General features: G+C 35.7%; 1 protein-coding gene across 1 annotated transcript in view; it reads right to left on the bottom strand.

The window, feature by feature from the left end:
• Window positions 1-17,164, bottom strand: part of LOC129221075 (protein Wnt-7a-like) — a 48,877-nt gene that overhangs the window by 15,414 nt on the left and 16,299 nt on the right. The window lies entirely within an intron of this gene.

Consider the following 17,164-nt stretch of genomic DNA (forward strand, 5'->3'; position numbering starts at 1 on the left):
CTTCAAATTTTTTATTTTTAGTTTCCAAAAAAAAATTATTTTAATGGAAATGAAACTTTAGACCCAAAAGTTTTTTTAAAAAATCCACACAAACAACCATTATTTTGCAGTAAGACCTTTTCCACTTTGAATTCACTTTATTTTGATTCTGTCAATCAATCCCAACTTTCGTAATGTTTTTAAATCTACGAGAAATAGCATGTCAATTTTTATTAATAATTTTTTTCCCATTTTTTTTTTAAACCGGAAATGAAAAAACAAAAAACATATTCGGAGTCAACAAAATGTTTGCAATTTTTTGGTACTAAAAATAATTTCTAATGTTGTCCTGGGTTTCTTATATACGGTCCCGCTTAATCGAAGATCATCCGTTCCAAGAAATTTTATTTGATTAAGTGGGGAAATTTTCTTTCCCTTTCTAAATTGACAAAATTTCTCTTAAAACGTAATAATAATACATCAATAGCTATACAAAGGAAATAATTAATGTTATTGGCAAAATGTTATTGAAATAAGTTAAATAAACAGCAAAATAGTTTAATAATTAGTATGTACATTACAAGTAGCGTATTAAAATTAAAAAAAGTAACTTCCAACTTCAGTTTTGAAATCTGTTATGACACCTTTTTTTAGTACTTTCTTTTTTTTTTCTAAATTCCATAATAGTGGAATTGACTCCATTTTTCCCCTCCTCGTCTACCGTGTTGTACACATTTAATATTTATCACTTTATTATCATCTAAAATGTGTACATTTCATCGCGTTATTTAAGTTAATAATTGACTGCGTTATCTTTTTCTTTTCTTTTTTTTTTGGTGATGACAAAGGCAAAAGAAATTTAGTAGAATACTGCAAATGCTTGTATGGACTATGAATGTTATTTTTCTCGCCCGTTGTCGGCGAAAAATATTATTTTATATTTTTAACCGACTTCAAAAAGGAGGCGGTTATCAGTTCATACCGTATGTATGTTTTTTTTTTTTTTTGTCCACTCATAGCGTCTCACCTAGTGAACCGATTTTGATGATTCTTTTTTTAATGGATAGGGGATGGCTCAACTTAGGTCCCATTACTTTGTTTGACCATTTTTGTTCTTTAGAAAAAAAGTTATGGGCAAAAAACCGTAAATTCTATGCAATTTCCCTATTAAATGATTAAAGTGATATTGTAGCAAAGTTCGCACTTTTCATCTGTGGATAACGGTGGCTCAGTGGTAGAACTCTCGCTTCCCACACGAGCGACCCGGGTTCAAATCCCGACTAGGACAAAGTGAATTTTACTAAATTTTCGTTTCTACTGTTTCCCGTATTTTCTCGAATGTTGTATTAATTTCTGTATCTTTCCAAGTCTGGAAAGTTCCATCACTTTCTCAAGTTGTATATAAGCAGATGTAACGTTCATTCGTGGTTCTGAATAAAGATCTCGAGTTGAGACTAACGAGTATTCGCTTCATTTGGCTTTCACATTGTCTTCGCTATCTTCATCTACGCGACAATATGAAACTCATTGTTATAAAAGTTTGGTGCCATATAACAGTAACATTACTAGTAATTGTAATGATAATTTTGAATGAAGGCTTCTCTGAAGCAAGCATCAAACTTCTTCAAGTGATATTTCGATAATGGGAAATCTGGCGCTGTCGTCTCATTTTTGGCGTAAATAATTTTATTTTAGTAACCCTGCTGATTTATAGTAACTCTATGTGAATTACAAAATCTTCCTTTCTTCAGTGCTATTGCGCCATAGTAGGGGTAAACCTAACCTGGAAGCGAGGTGATGCAGTGATTAGGATCTGCTTAGCCATCACAATGCTACCATTAGGTTTGCCTCAACTACTCTGTAGTATTTTTATCGCTATCATCTATGCCGATAACAGATGATCGGGGCTAAGTAAGAAAATACAGAATTGCATCATGAGCAACTTAGATGCTGTGAAATGTAAATTAGTTAGGAAAAACGCAATACTTAAATGGTTATAATTAAATTAACTACGCATGATTTCCAGAGAGGAACAAAGATAAGTTTTTAGTGCCAATCGCTTAAAGTTTAATGCGTGTCAATAGTTTGTTTTTTTTAGTATGGAGCATTTTTAAGAAAAAAATGTGAAGTTTCGTGATGGTAAATTCTTACTATTTCTGAAATACCTACATTTACACTAAAAAGAATGAAATAAAAAAATTTTGAAAAAAAAATAGAACCGACTTCAAAATTGCTCTAAAAAGTGAAAAATAATTTTATTCTTTAAACACCATCGATAATGCTTTTAAACATAATTTTTGAAGTTGGCGCAAAAACGATAGCATTCACAACCATAACTCAAATACAACTATAAATTTAACCAGGCCCAGTTCCTTCACTATCACATACATTATGCATTGATGACAGCATATTTGAATAGCGATATAAATGTTTCGTTCGTAACTTTGGATACTTTTCTGAAAAAAAAATATGAACGAAGTATGGTTACACTGGATTTTACGTTTTGTTTTTGCTCCAACTTCAAAAATTATGTTTAAAAGCATTAGCGATGGTGTTTAAAGAATAAAATTATTTTTCACTTTTTAGAGCAATTTTGAAGTCGGTTCTATTTTTTTTTCAAAATTTTTTTTTAAGTCAATAATTGTTCTTACTTAATTTATTTCTAATTTATTCAAACATTTTCTCAGCAAAAATATTTGCGAAAGCTTATTCGATTATCCGGGGAAAGGATTTTTTAACATTGCGTCTATGGGGAAAATTTGCGTTCCGGGAGGTTTCATTCGTATAGGCGGAGTATTCGTTTATCCGTCACCCGATTAAACATTGCTGACGAGTTTGTAAAATCAGGGATTCTCGCCAAAGAGGAGGGGGGTCATATTCAGGGGGGGAGGGGGATTTGAAGCAAAACTGCCTTTGCAGTTAGGGCCGGTTGTCTGCATCTCGTGGCGTTTTTACCTCTTTTTTACTTTCTTCTATATCTAATATATAGAAGGAAGTATTGGATTCGTGCAAATTTTCGAATTTCGAATTTTGACGGATTCGAACGTTTTGAGGTGTGCTGAGTCCATTTCGACTATTTTTGGAAAATGTCTGTCTGTGTGTGTGTGTATGTGTGTCACGTCTGTGTGTGACCAGTTTTTTGTGGCCGCTCTACAGCAAAAACTACCGCATGATATTGAACGAAATTTGGTACACATATGTGCCCCTATGTGAACTTGTGCCATTGGTTTTTGGCGCGAATTCCTCCAAGGGAGGTGGAGCAATGGGACGTTTTTTGAGTTACGCGTGCTTGCTATTCCTCAGGAAGTAACTGGCGGAATCAAGCAAAATTTGGTCCATATATTGCCCCTAACAGGAACAGGTGCTGATTCAATTTTGGTGTCAATAGCTCAAACGGGGGTTGAGCTATAGAACGTTTTTTTTGTCGTCAATTGGGACTGCTGTATCTCAAGAAATAATGAACGGAATGAAAGAAAAATTTATCGGCAAGTAGCCCTTAGTGGGTATAAGAACTGATTTTATTTTGGTGTCAACAGCTAAAAAGGGGGTAGCGCAATCGCCTGTTCATTTTTTTCCATTGTGAGTGCCCTATCTCAAGAAGTAATGCTACGTTCTGGTTGAAATTTTGAATATATGTAAATCCATACGTAAACAGGCTTTAATTCAATTTTGACGCCGATCGCTCCAAGAGGTGTTGATTTTTTACTTTCTTCTATATCTAATATATAGAAGAAAGTATTGGATTCGTGCAAATTTTCGAATTTCGAATTTTGACGGATTCGAACGTTTTGAGGTGTGCTGAGTCCATTTCGACTATTTTTGGAAAATGTCTGTCTGTCTGTGTGTGTGTATGTGTGTGTGTGTGTATGTGTGTGTTTCACGTCTGTGTGTGACCAGTTTTTTGTGGCCGCTCTACAGCAAAAACTACCGCATGAAATCGAACGAAATTTGGTACACATATGTGCCCCTATGTGAACTTGTGCCCATTGGTTTTTGGCGCGAATTCCTCCAAGGGGGGTGGAGCAATGGGACGTTTTTTGAGTTACGCGTGTTTGCTATTCCTCAGGAAGTAACTGGCGGAATCAACCAAAATTTGGTCCATATGTTGCCAGTAACAGGAACAGGTGCTGATTCAATTTTGGTGTCAATAACTCAAACGGGGGTTGAGCTATAGAACGTTTTTCGTCGTCAATTGTGACTGCTGTATCTCAAGAAATAATGAACGGAATGAAAGAAAAATTTATCGGCAAGTAGCCCTTAGTGGGTATAAGAGCTGATTTTATTTTGGTGTCAACAGCTAAAAAGGGGGTAGCGCAATCGCCCGTTCTTTTTTTCCATTGTGAGTGCCCTATCTCAAGAAGTAATGCTACGTTCTGGTTGAAATTTGGAATATATGTGAATCCATATGTAAACAGGCTTTGGTTCTATTTTGACGCCAATCGCTCCAAGAGGTGTTGATTTTTTTTTTTTTTTTGAATAAAATATTTTTATTAATGCAACAATAGGAAAGATAAATCGTAATAGATTGTCGTCTGCGTATTTCTCGTGATTTTAATTGAATGGAAATGATCGGAAATATTATCTCAATGATTTAAAATTTTTAACTGTTGCCATCTTATGTTTGTTAACAAATGAAATATTTGTAATTAATTCAAGCAAGGCTTTTAAAATAACTTTCAATTTTCGCTCTTTGCTTTGCTTTTACAATAATTCAGACATTGGGATGGTCGTCAAGTTTTTGCATGTGTAATTTTGTTTTCGTTTGGAATATTGTTTCCTCGTTAAGCATGGGGAGGGATCAGAATTATAAGAAAGATATAGAAGAAAGTTTCGTGATGGCCACAACATACTAGTTTAAAAAAAATTTCGAATGAATTTTTTTGGTAATTAGTTTTTTAAGTTAAAATTTCACATCAATTGCCTATTAAGAGGGTGAAAGATTTCCCACATTTCTAAACATTCTACGTCATTAAAAAAGAGGTTTTTCCCCTCAATGGGGTCGTTTCCGGAATTTTAGAAGTTTTTTTTTTCTAAAGGAGCATGCTTAAAAACATAGGATCAGACCATTTTTTAAATAATTTGACTAAGTTTAATATTTTTAAAAAATTATGTTAATCGGTGCGCTTTCACTGTTTACTCTTCTGCCGATGACATCACAAATGATGAAATGCCATTCACAGAGCACAATATTTAATTCGCTTCTTTACTCACGTGTACTAACAACGATATGGTTGAGAGCAAACGTAGAGTGCACTATTTAATTCGCTTCTTGATTATCATAACGTGTAATCGCGGTAGACAGATGCGCCAAAGTACATCAATGAGACGTCATAAAGACAAAAGACCGCGTCCTATTTTCAAAATCGGACATTTTAAAAATTAATTTATAATGAAGCGTTGGGAAAATGAAAGTTTTTTCTAGCTCCATGTTATTATTATTCTTATTATGATTTTGCTTATTCTATCAATTCCAGTGACTAAAGGTAGTACTTTTTAACTGAAGGAAACAACACCATTACAACAGGAGATAATAAGCGCTTCGAATTTGTCAAAAATTCTAGGCTGAACTCAATTCAAACACTGATCTAATTTTGAGTAAAATGTTACTGGGGACCTCAAATTTTGAACAAATTTTCAGAAGTTGTACTTAATTAATATTAAACTTATTACTTTTTAAAATGCTTTGTCCAGTGCATACGGGACAAAGTGAAATAGTTCATTCCGTTGATTTATTACATTATCTATTAAATCACTAATGTATTCATATACTAATTAATTAATTTGTATTTCTTCATTCAAAAATTCTTTTATTTATTCATTCATTTACATTTTTTCTTAATTCCTACACTATTTTATTCATTTAATATTTTTAATTCTCATTTATTAATAAATTAATTTACTTACTTATCTCTTCATTTTTCCACCAATTTATTTATTTGCTCATAAATTATTTCAGCTGTTCATATTAATTTGATTTTAAAAAAATGTTAATGATCAGATAGTAAATATTTCGTTGAAAAAATAGTTTATTATTCGCTTTTCTCAACAAAAAAAAAATCGCAATTTTTCCGACTTCTTTTCAAATGTACAAAGTTACTGCAAAAAGAGAAAAATAATGTTTCAATTAAAGTTTTGTATAAAATACTTTATTCTTTCTCTATATACTGTCATTTCCAAAACATTTTTAATTGGTTAATTTTGAGAGAAATGAGTTACCTATGACATTTTGCCCCACATTCCCCGACATTTTGCTTAATCATACATAGCATGATGAACAACTAAGAAATGCAAAATTTATTGATCAGACTGTCCGAAAACAATATTAAAGTAATTGTTTAAAGAATAAACTTTGAAAAACCTTTAAATATCGAATCAATGAGTCTTGTACGTAAAAGCATTGTAAATAACACCTTATATATATATAAAAGGCGTTCCTCGTACAACATGGTACTACTTGTACAACACGGTTTCGATATTACACGGTACGAAACTTGAATTTCGAGATTCATGGTTTTGATATAACACGGGAGTTATGTTTAAAAAAGATGGAATTTTATTTCTGTTTAATACATTCTGTTGATGTTTGATAACTGTAATAAAATTTTACTTCGTTTTTTGAGCAATCACGATTGCTTATTTTTCTCATTTGACTGTTTTGAATTCCTATCATTTTATTTTCCCGCCAGCATCCTCTGCCAGCACCACCGTTACGTCGACCGGTCTCACGATGCTGCTCCTCTAGCGAAAGCCGTCTCCAGGTTGCGTCCATATCCTACACACACACACACACGCCTACACACAGACGCCTACGCACTCATGCCTGCACACAGACACAAACACATATGCCTACATACACACACACACACACACACACACACACGAACGCCTACACACACAGCACTGAATACACAACACGCACACACATGCATACATACACACACGCGCACCCACACACATGCGCCTACGCAAACACACACACGCGTTCATACACGCACACGCTCGTGATTGCGAAAAACATAATTTGAATTCAAGATGCCAAAAATTCAAATTTTTTTTTTTTTTTTTGAAACTTGGTTTCGATATAACACGGGATCAAACCCTTGATTCACATTATTTCTAAGTCTCGGATAACACGGTTTCGATACAGCACGGAAAGAAGTAACCATGTTATACGAGGAACACCTATATTTATAACTAGTGCCACCCGCACGGCTTTGCCCGTAATAGAAAACTAAAAGGTCTTTTGGTTCGCCTGTATATTTACAAATAATGTATGGTGAATTTTCTCGCCAATTGGCTTGTACCCATGTTACGGTTCCACGTTATGATAATTTCGTGATTTACTCGTCCATCTTACGGTATTTTTGTTCTTAAAATTGGATTGGAAAAAGAACCACATCGAATTTTCGAAAAATCGCTTCGAGGTGCATGGTACAAACTAACTTTGTACCAAATTTCCTGAAAATCGGCCGAACGGTCTAGGCGCTATGCGCGTCACAGAGATCCTGACAGACAGAGATCCGGACAGACAGAGGGACATTCAGCTTTATTATTAGTAAAGATAAAGATTGCAACTAAAGATTTCCAACATATATGAAAGGGACTTCGGGAGTAGTTTTCTGCAGATAATAGTTTTGGCTATTTACGGCTAATTTCAACAAGCGGGTCCTAAATTTTCGCCTGGCAACCCTAATAATGACCGGAAATTCCTGTAATAAAATCTCAACGAAGAAAGAGGTGTGATTTGAGACACAAATTATACGTCTCACCTCTGCCAGAGAGTTTTCATCAAGGTATTTTCTTTCTGCTCTATAAAGACCCGAGATTTTCGGAATTGCGTGAAATAAATTGCCATTTTACACAGAGAAATAGAAGCCTTCCTCCCAAGCAAAGAGGAGAGCCTCTTATTAGTCCTATTTTACAGTGCGAAGAGTGAAGAGAAATAGGGGCAAATGCAGTTTTCAATTCTTCTATAGGAATTCCAACAACAAGATTTATTTTATTAGTTGAGTTGCACCAAATTCTGAGCTGACTTTAAAAAAATCTGAATATCCGCCTCCGGTCTCAGCAGATTTTTTTTTCTTTCTTTTTTTTCAATTCAGTAGGAATAATTTTGAATGTGTAAATTTGACGTTGGTTATATTTGCAGTAATATTTTCCCTGGAACTTGAAATTATAATAAGCAGGAATTAAAAACATTAAATTTAAGAGTATACTAATATGTAACGCCAACAGTTTAAGAGAATGAATCTGGTATCGTGTATACAGAAACTGATGGTTTTCTTTTCTTCTTCTTTTTTTTGAGCAATCACGATTGCTTATTGTTCTCATTTGACTGTTTTTGGCGTTACGCTGATTTTTCCCACCGCCACCCTCCGCACCATCACCGTGGACCGGCTGGCTCGTCACGATGCTGCTCCTATAGCGAAAGCCGTCTCCAGGTTGCATCCATGTCCTACACACACGCGCATACATACACAACTACACACACACACACGCGCACACACACGCGCACATACATACACACGCACACACACGCGCACATACATACACACACACACACAAACACTTACACACACGCACAACTACCCACACATTCATGCATGCACACAGACACTAACACATATGCCTACACACACATACACATACCCCCCCACACACATTCATACACACACATACACATAACTCGTACACACAAACACACACGCCTACAAACACACACTCGTGTTTGCGAAAAACATAATTTGAATTCAAGATGTCAAAATTCAAATTATTTTTATTTTTTTTTATTTTTTTATTTTTTTTTGATATAAAAGAAGAATATTCACTTTGATTTGAGATTATACTTTTAATCTTTCTGAAGGGTATCTTTGTTATAATTTGGGAATTAAGTCAAAAGGAAGAGAGTGAGAGATAGCTAAACTTTACAAATTTGATTTTGGTATCGGGGAAAGGTAGGCTTGTTTAGCTACGAACCTATTTCGTGTTTTACTTAGCTAATGTAGCACTGTAAACCATTAAGTATAATCAAAATACTATTCTGCATGGAAAAATAATTGAAGTGATGTGCTCCGTGTTGAGTGTATTATCTGTGATTGTTTTATGATACACTAGCGGTGTCCACACGGCTTTGCCCATAGTAGAAAATAAAAAGGTCATTTGATTCGCCTGTATATTTACAAATAATGGTTGATGAATTTCTCGCCAATTTGCTATGTTCATTTGATCGCCCATGTTCCACGTTATAATAATTTGGTAATTCACTCGCCCATGTTATGATAATTTGCTCGGTAAAATGTTCTTAAAATTATAATAGGAAAAGAACAAAATCGAATTTTCGAAAAATCGCTTCGAGGGGCACATCCCCATGCTACAAACTCATTCTGCGCCATATTTCATAAAAAATTGGTCAAGCGGTCTAGGCGCTGTGCGCGTAAAAGACATCCAGAGACAGAGACTTTCAGCTTTATTATTAGAGTGAAGACACTAGTTGAAGATACAGAATTTTTATGAGATAGATTTTTCTCCTTAATACACTTTCAACCCGTGTCTCTCCTATTTTCATACTTTTCCGTGAAGCACTATTTTTTCTGTGACCCTTAAGCGGGTTAAAATTATTTCTATCAATTCTATGAGCGTCTGCTCCTTGGAGCAGGAATTAGTTACTGAAGGGAGCAAGTCCAATCATTGGCTTAGGAAACGCTGAGGCAAAGATCTCAAGTCACATGGTTCAACTACGTCGAATGGGAGCCACGTTTTACGTGAAACGAATGAAAGAAACCTGATTTCTTCCAATACTTTACTTCAAAATATGTCACGTGACTTGAGACCCTTGCTTCAAGATTTGAAAGCTTCACTCTCTCCGCCTTTTATTGCTTCTCGACGATCAGCTCTTCTCGGATAAACTCAAAGATTGTCATATGACGGGATATAACATGGCTCCTAATCAGGGACGGATACAAGGGAGGGGCGATCGCTCCTCCCCTGAGGGACTCTCCACCGCTGATTTTTCGAAAATGAAGTTCAAAAAACGCAAATTTAAACAAGTTTCATTGTTAATGGGAGAAGGGAGGTTTGGGTTCGGGACTTTACCTCGGAACTGTTTCGGAATTAAAGTCCAAAACCTTTGTGATCAATATTTTTAAATCAGTATACATAGTAAAAAGTAAGTAATTAAAATCAATCACTTCTTCCTTGTAAGTTTCTGGATTCGCCTTTTCCCCTAACTGATTTTTAGTTTTCCCTGCAGAAAACGGGCATAGAGAATTTTGGGAAAAAAGGGATCAAAACGGGTCTGCAATAAAAACTTATAAAGGTTAAAACTGAGGATGCACTAATTAATCGGCAGTAATCGGTCACCGGCCACATTATCGATTATAATCGGCCATTTTAGCCAAATCATGGGCAGAAAAATTATTTTATTTGTTGAAATTACTTTTGCTTAGAACAAGTAGCTATTCTGAATGAATTTCAGTCGATTACTCGGCTGGAGAATTAGAATTAAAATTATTATTAAACTCACTTTTACTCAAAATAAGAAACTGAGCTGAATGATTTTATTGCACCCAAAAAAATAGTTTCGAACTTCTAGGAGTCGTGCCCCTATTTGATTCAAAATATACAAGTTACAGTAAACCTCGTTTATCCGGCACCCGTTTAAACAGCGTTACGGTTTATCGGGATCGAAATGTTAGAAAAAAATTATATTCATTTAAATGATAATGGGGTCATTTCCAAAATTTTAAAAGTATTTTTTTCTAAAAAAGCATGCTAAAAACATAGGATCTGACCACTTTTTAAATAATTTGTTTAAATTTAATATTTTTTAAAAATTACTTTAATCGGTGAGCTTTCATTGTTTACATTTCTTGACGATGACATCACAAATGATGAAATGCCATTCTGTGTTGCCATTCACAGAGCAAAATATTTAATTCGCATCTTTACTCATGTGTATTGGCAACGATAGGGTTGATAGCAAGCGTAGAGCGCAATTTCAATTCGCTTCTTGATGATCATAACGTGGAAGCGTGGTAGAAAGATGCGGCAAAAATACATCATTTGGGACGTCATCAAGACCACGCCTCGTTTGAAAAATCGAATATTTTAAAAAATGAATTAAAAAATAACTGTTGGGAAAATGAAAGTATTTTCTGGGTCCATGTTTTTCTTTTTTTTTTCTTTTTCTTGCTTATTCTATCCATTTCAGTGACTAAAACTAGCACTTTTGACTGAAGGAAACAACCCCGTTTTGCCGACTCACGAAAAATTTCCCAAATAAAGAAATTTTTGGGAGGTCACAGCGACTTCCCATCGGGATGCCTCCGGTCGTCACTTGAAGATACTGTCTCGCACTCGTTTTATAATTAATTTTCATAAACCACACAAAATAAAATTCGAACAAAAAAAAATCGCACAAAAAGAGATTTGGGTTTAAATGATAAAGTTCGTAAGGAACAATCCTTAGTAATTTTACTACAAAGCTTCGTTTTTTGTTTTCATAAAAGATAAGCCTGCTTATTAAACAATGTGTTATGCTTTTTACCCACATTACCTGGATTATCCGGATTTCCATTTATCCGGATTGCTTTTGGTTCCTGTTAGCTCGGATAAACGAAGTTGTTCTGAATCATGGTTGGGATTTCAGCAAAAAGTCATTTTTTTAGGAAATAAATACTAATGAACACTACCAGTGGCGCACCATTGGTTTTAACATAAATGCAAATTCTAATACAGTAGTTTATGCATTTAAGAGAGCTGTTTTGATCCAAAAAAAAAAAAAAAAAAAACCTTCAGAAGGTATTTTTAATCAAAAAATCCCCTTTAGAAGGTATTTTCATCAAAAAACCCTCCAGAAGATATTTTTGCTTTACAAAAAACCCCTCCATGAGTGAGTTTTGATCCAAAACCCCCCTCCAGAAAGTATTTTAGATCCAAAAAATCCCTTCAGAAGGCATTTTTGATCAAAAATCCCCGCCAGAAGGTATTTCTGGCTGCGCTAGTGAACACTTATAGAATAAATACTAATATAAATAACTTCTCTTCAGACCTTACAGGGAAGATTCAAAATGAGACATTTTAAAGGAAAAGGGGGAAAACGTTACCAGATTTTGAAAAAAAATACACTTCAAGGCTCTTGAAACTAAACGTGAGATTTTTGGAGAAAAATGGCACCAGTTGGTAGCCCTGGAATTTTGAAGACCAAACAATCCACCTACTTCTTCCCAATGACCATCATTCGTCCTCCTAAATGAGTTGGTTCAGCTATCAGGAAGCCTTTTCTCTTGTCTGAGAACAGGTGAAAATAAAAGGCATCTGCAATCTGCATCATATTCATAAAGATAAGAACGAAGTAAGAAGAGACCTATGTGTGTAGGGAGGGAGGGGGGGGGGGGGAGATTTTTTCCAAAAGATGCGTATTTGCGCCGCCCTCGCATGTATTTTAACACGTCTCTTTCCCCCGTCTTGCCCCCGCTCCGCCATCATTCTTTACTTTCTCGCCTCGGACTTGTTTGAAAGCGTAGATTACAGGGAACGTCCCGCAGAATGCCTCTGCCTGATATGCAGAAAAGAGCCACTTGGCAAAGACGTTGCGATATTTTTTTTCCCCCATGAAGAAGCTGCGTGTTCTTACTAAGAGTAGTCGTTGGGATCTGCTGCTTCCTCCTTTAAACACTGATATGAGGAAAGGCTGCGGACTGGAAGGCGTGGAGTTAGATCCGGACTCATTTTGAGGTAAAAAAGAGTCGGAGTCGAATGCTCTAAAATTCTCTGACTGGTCATTTAACCTCCGACTCTTCAGATTCGAAATCACGCCCCATCCCATACCAAGAGTTCTCGTGCCCCTCAGATTCAATGGCGCAAATGACCCCCCCCCCCCCCCAAGATTTTTTTAAACCCTCTTTCCCTTTTTTATTTTTAGCTCTCTTTTTTATTTTACTAATTTTTTGTTTCAAAACAGTTTTTACTTAATTATTTTTAGTTATTATTATCATTATTGTTTTATTAGAAAAGTTCTGGGCTACGCCAATAACACACACACACACATACACACAAACATAAATGAAATAAAATATAAAGAAAATAAAATAAAATAGATAATTTAAATTAAAAATAACGCAATAAATAGATTAAAATGAATAAATTAAAAAATTTCGAAAATCCCCCCAAAAAACTTTGATGGCGAACTTGTGCCAATTATCTACCCCCCCCCCCCCCAGTCCCTGAGTTCACCCTTGTCCCATACCATACGTAATCAATATAAGTACGGAGTTTGAAACTGCAACTCATTATGCGATAATTACGCGGCAATAAAAATACCTGCAAATGCTTATGGTATAATTATTGCTGATTCTTAATGACCCTTTGAGTCCAAAGTCGACCACTGTTTTCTCTCTACACGTCCCACTTTTTGGAAATGCCGCCCGCAATTTTTTCCATTTTCCCATAGTTTCACGGCCATTTTTTTAATTAGTATACGAAGGGAGTATTACATTAAAAAATGAAATTCTTCTGGGGGGCTAGAGAGGTGCTCAGTTCAAAAACGTGAGCATTTGCAGCAAGTTGGCTGGCTCATGGGGGGGGGGGGGTTCCCCTTTAAATATTTTTAAAAATCATCAAAACCGATCTTTTTTCTAAAGTGTTTGTTTTACAACTTTTTCACTTATCTTTCAGCCAGCATAATAGTAGGGTATAAGACTCACTCCGAAGAGAAAACACTCCTTCTACGAGTGCATTATACGAGGAAAAACATTAAATAATTATGTATGGTTCAATTTGTCGATATGAAAAGGTTTAAATTGTGACTTTTGGTTGAAGCATTCAGTGTTCCGTTCTGTCTGTTAAAGAGAACAGTACCTTTGAGAATGTGAGGGGACAGCAGGGGCAGCATAGAACGGAACTGTCCCATTCAAAATGGATTCATGGTCACCTTAAATAGGGTTGGTTTTAGTCGTTTTCAGAAAAGGAAAAGGAAAACTCACTACCAAATAGCACGACCTTGAGGGTCACGGATTTTGACAAAATTCTAGATTTAGGTCAAATCCCACTAGATATGAACCTTGGTAAGGCGGTTTGACTGCATAGGCGCTGGTTTGGTTACAACGAGGGTTCAAAGTTGCTAGTTTGACCCCAGAAATGCATTGGCGCTCCCATTGGAATTTGAGACTTCGGCACAATTTTTTTTTCTTCCAACACATTTGGCGTTTTTTGTTAGTACTACGAGTTTAAAGGAGAAAGTCTATTTATTTGTAGGCATTATTACAAATAAACTTGAAAAGTTTGTTTCAACTTTTCAAGTTCAGTAATCTTATATTTTGGTCGTTTAATGTGCTATGTGCAATAAATCAGAGATAAATGGTAGAGGAGGAACTCTACCATTTTTTGCTTATCAATGGGGAATATCTTTGACAGAAGACGGTAAATATCCAGTTAAAGTAAATGGTTGTTATTAGCGAAAAGTAAATACTTTTTACTAGCGAACTATCAATATAAAATGAAAATAATTAGTTTCATTTGCAAACGATAAATATCTTGAAACTATATGTTAATACACGTAATTTATGGGTCCAAATTAGCAACTTTGGACCCCGGTTGCAGCTGAACTAGAGCTTATGCAGTCAAACCGCTCTACCTGGGCTCATATCTAGGGGAAATTGACATATATCTACAATTTTAGGCCTTTTTCTTTTTTGATAGGAAAATTCAAAGCTAGGATAATCCATAATAACTATTTTGATGTTATTCACCACAGATGTCAGCTGACAAATGCTTGAAGTAACGAACTGATGTGTGCATCACATTACTTACCTTTACTCGAATTTAATGTCATTTTCTCATTATTGGCAGTTTTAATACGATTCAATAGTTGACTCTCTAAATATCACCAGCAGTGGCCAAATTGAAACCAGATTAAAAAAAAAAAAAATCACCAAATTTGTCGCCAAGTTGGCGAAAAAACTTGACGACCAAAAGATTGTCGATATATCGCCAAGTGTCCGCCAAATTATAACACCACTTGAGTTTACATCGAAATTAACAATGATTTCCCCCCAAAAAGGGGCAAAAGACCCCCTTTGGAGCATCCGAATGCAACCAAAGATGAAGGTGCACAACTAGACCCCACTAGGAGTCTACGTACCAAATTTCAACTTTCTAGGACATTCCGTTCTTGAGTTATGCGACATACATACACACATACATACGTACATACAGACGTCACGAGAAAACTCGTTGTAATTAACTCGGGGATCGTCCAAATGGGTATTTCGGGTGTCTATATGTTCCTAGGCACATATCCACGTGTGGTCGGGTAGAAAAAACACTCAACGTTCATTCTGGGGTGAGCAAAATGGAAATGAAGGCCGATTTTTGGGTGAAATTTTTTTCGCGAATACAATACTTCCTTTTTTGTAAAAGGAAGTAAAAATTGTGATGACTTATCCGTAAGAGGACTCTGATTCATTCATTATTTCTCCCTACATTAGATTTTGATTGATTGCTTTACGAATTACAAATCATTATCTGTACAAACAAAAACGGATGTTTATTTGTGTGCTCCTCATACAAATCCATACTTTACGTCGGAATTTCGCCAAATTTGATACAGAGGTCCTTTGATGCTCAGGCGTACATATAATGTGGTTTTCGTCCCCCAAACGGACACAAAAATCCCGCATAGAGGGGCTTTCTTATACAGATCTACAGTTTACGTCGTTTCTCTGCCAAATTTGGCACAGGTCCTTTGATGCTCAGGAATTCACATAGGCTCAAAGGGCGCCCATATAGGGAGCAAGTGGGGGCTCTAGCCCTCCCCCCCCCCCCTAGAAATTAGAACTTCCTTGCTTTAGGTACTAATCTCCTTGCGAAAATGTAAAAACATTTCTTCTCCTGCCATCAATTAATAGATTATTAAAATGTCAAAACTTTAATAACTCTTAATCTATACTGAAATCGGTTTCCATGGGGAAAATATCTGAGCTCCCGCCCCTTAACATTTTGCATATGGACGCCATTCATATAGGCTTTTTTTCGTCCCTCTGTGGGGGCTGGGCAAAAAGCCCTTAAAAGATGATTTTGACTTTAAAAAATCCGTAAAACGCGGAATATTTACGACTGTGAACAAAAATGACTGAATTTTTAAAAAGTTTCAAAAAGGTCTAAATTTAAATTTATAGTCATAAACTTGTTTTTTTCCACACGTTGAAGTGAGGTTTTACACAATTTTTCTTCTATTTAAACCTGATTGTTAAACATGCGTTACTTGACACCACTTTTATTTTCGAAGTAGACCGCACACGCAGCTAGTGGATTATGAAGTTTTACAATTCGTAGACATTTATCATGAAAAGGATTGCCGGAACTTGTTTCGAATTTACAAGTGATATTTTCTCTAGACCAGGGTTTCTCAAACTGGGTGCCACGGCATTCTGGAGTGACGTAGGACAAGGACGGATACAAGGAAGGAGCGATCGCCCCCTCCTTGAGCCAAGATACAGGCGGCATATTTTCGATTTTGAAATTCCGCAGCACAGTTTTATACGATTTTATATGATGGTAGAAGAAAGGGGCTCCACCGCAGAATTTTTTCGGAATTGAAGTCTTGAATTGTAGTCTATCTGTTATTACTGCAGGCTTAGTAATTTAAACTTTCTACGAAAAATTTTACGAAATTTTAGCTCCAAAAACTCAATTTTAGACTATCTTAAATGATATTAGAGGGGGGTTCGGGTGCACTCCTCTGAAAAATTTTCGAATTTAAAGTCCAAAAAATGGACACTTTTAATGACATTGAGGTATCGGATGGGGTTTAAAGCACACCCCAGGAAATTTTCAGGAATTGCACTTAATTTTTTTTTTTTTAAATCAGACGATCTTTCATGACATTAGGGATAGAAAGTAAGGGAATGTAGAAAAGAGTAATTAATAAAAATCGCCCCTCCTTGAGAATTTTCTGGATCCGCCCTTGGCGTAAGAAGAGGCGAGGGGTGCCGCGAAGTGTCCAATATATGTGTTGGGTGGGTTTACCAAATAAGGCCATACAGACAGATAAGGCCACCCCCCCCCTTTTTTTGTTTAATGTAGCATAGTAAAAAATCATTAGATCGTGACTTCATCGATTTTGAAGAAGTAAGCATGAAATTTTTGGTAATGTTTTTGAAGTTATCTAATGTGGTTTAATTTATAT

The sequence above is a fragment of the Uloborus diversus genome, chromosome 4, assembly GCF_026930045.1.
Source record: "Uloborus diversus isolate 005 chromosome 4, Udiv.v.3.1, whole genome shotgun sequence".
Lineage (NCBI taxonomy): Eukaryota > Metazoa > Arthropoda > Arachnida > Araneae > Uloboridae > Uloborus > Uloborus diversus.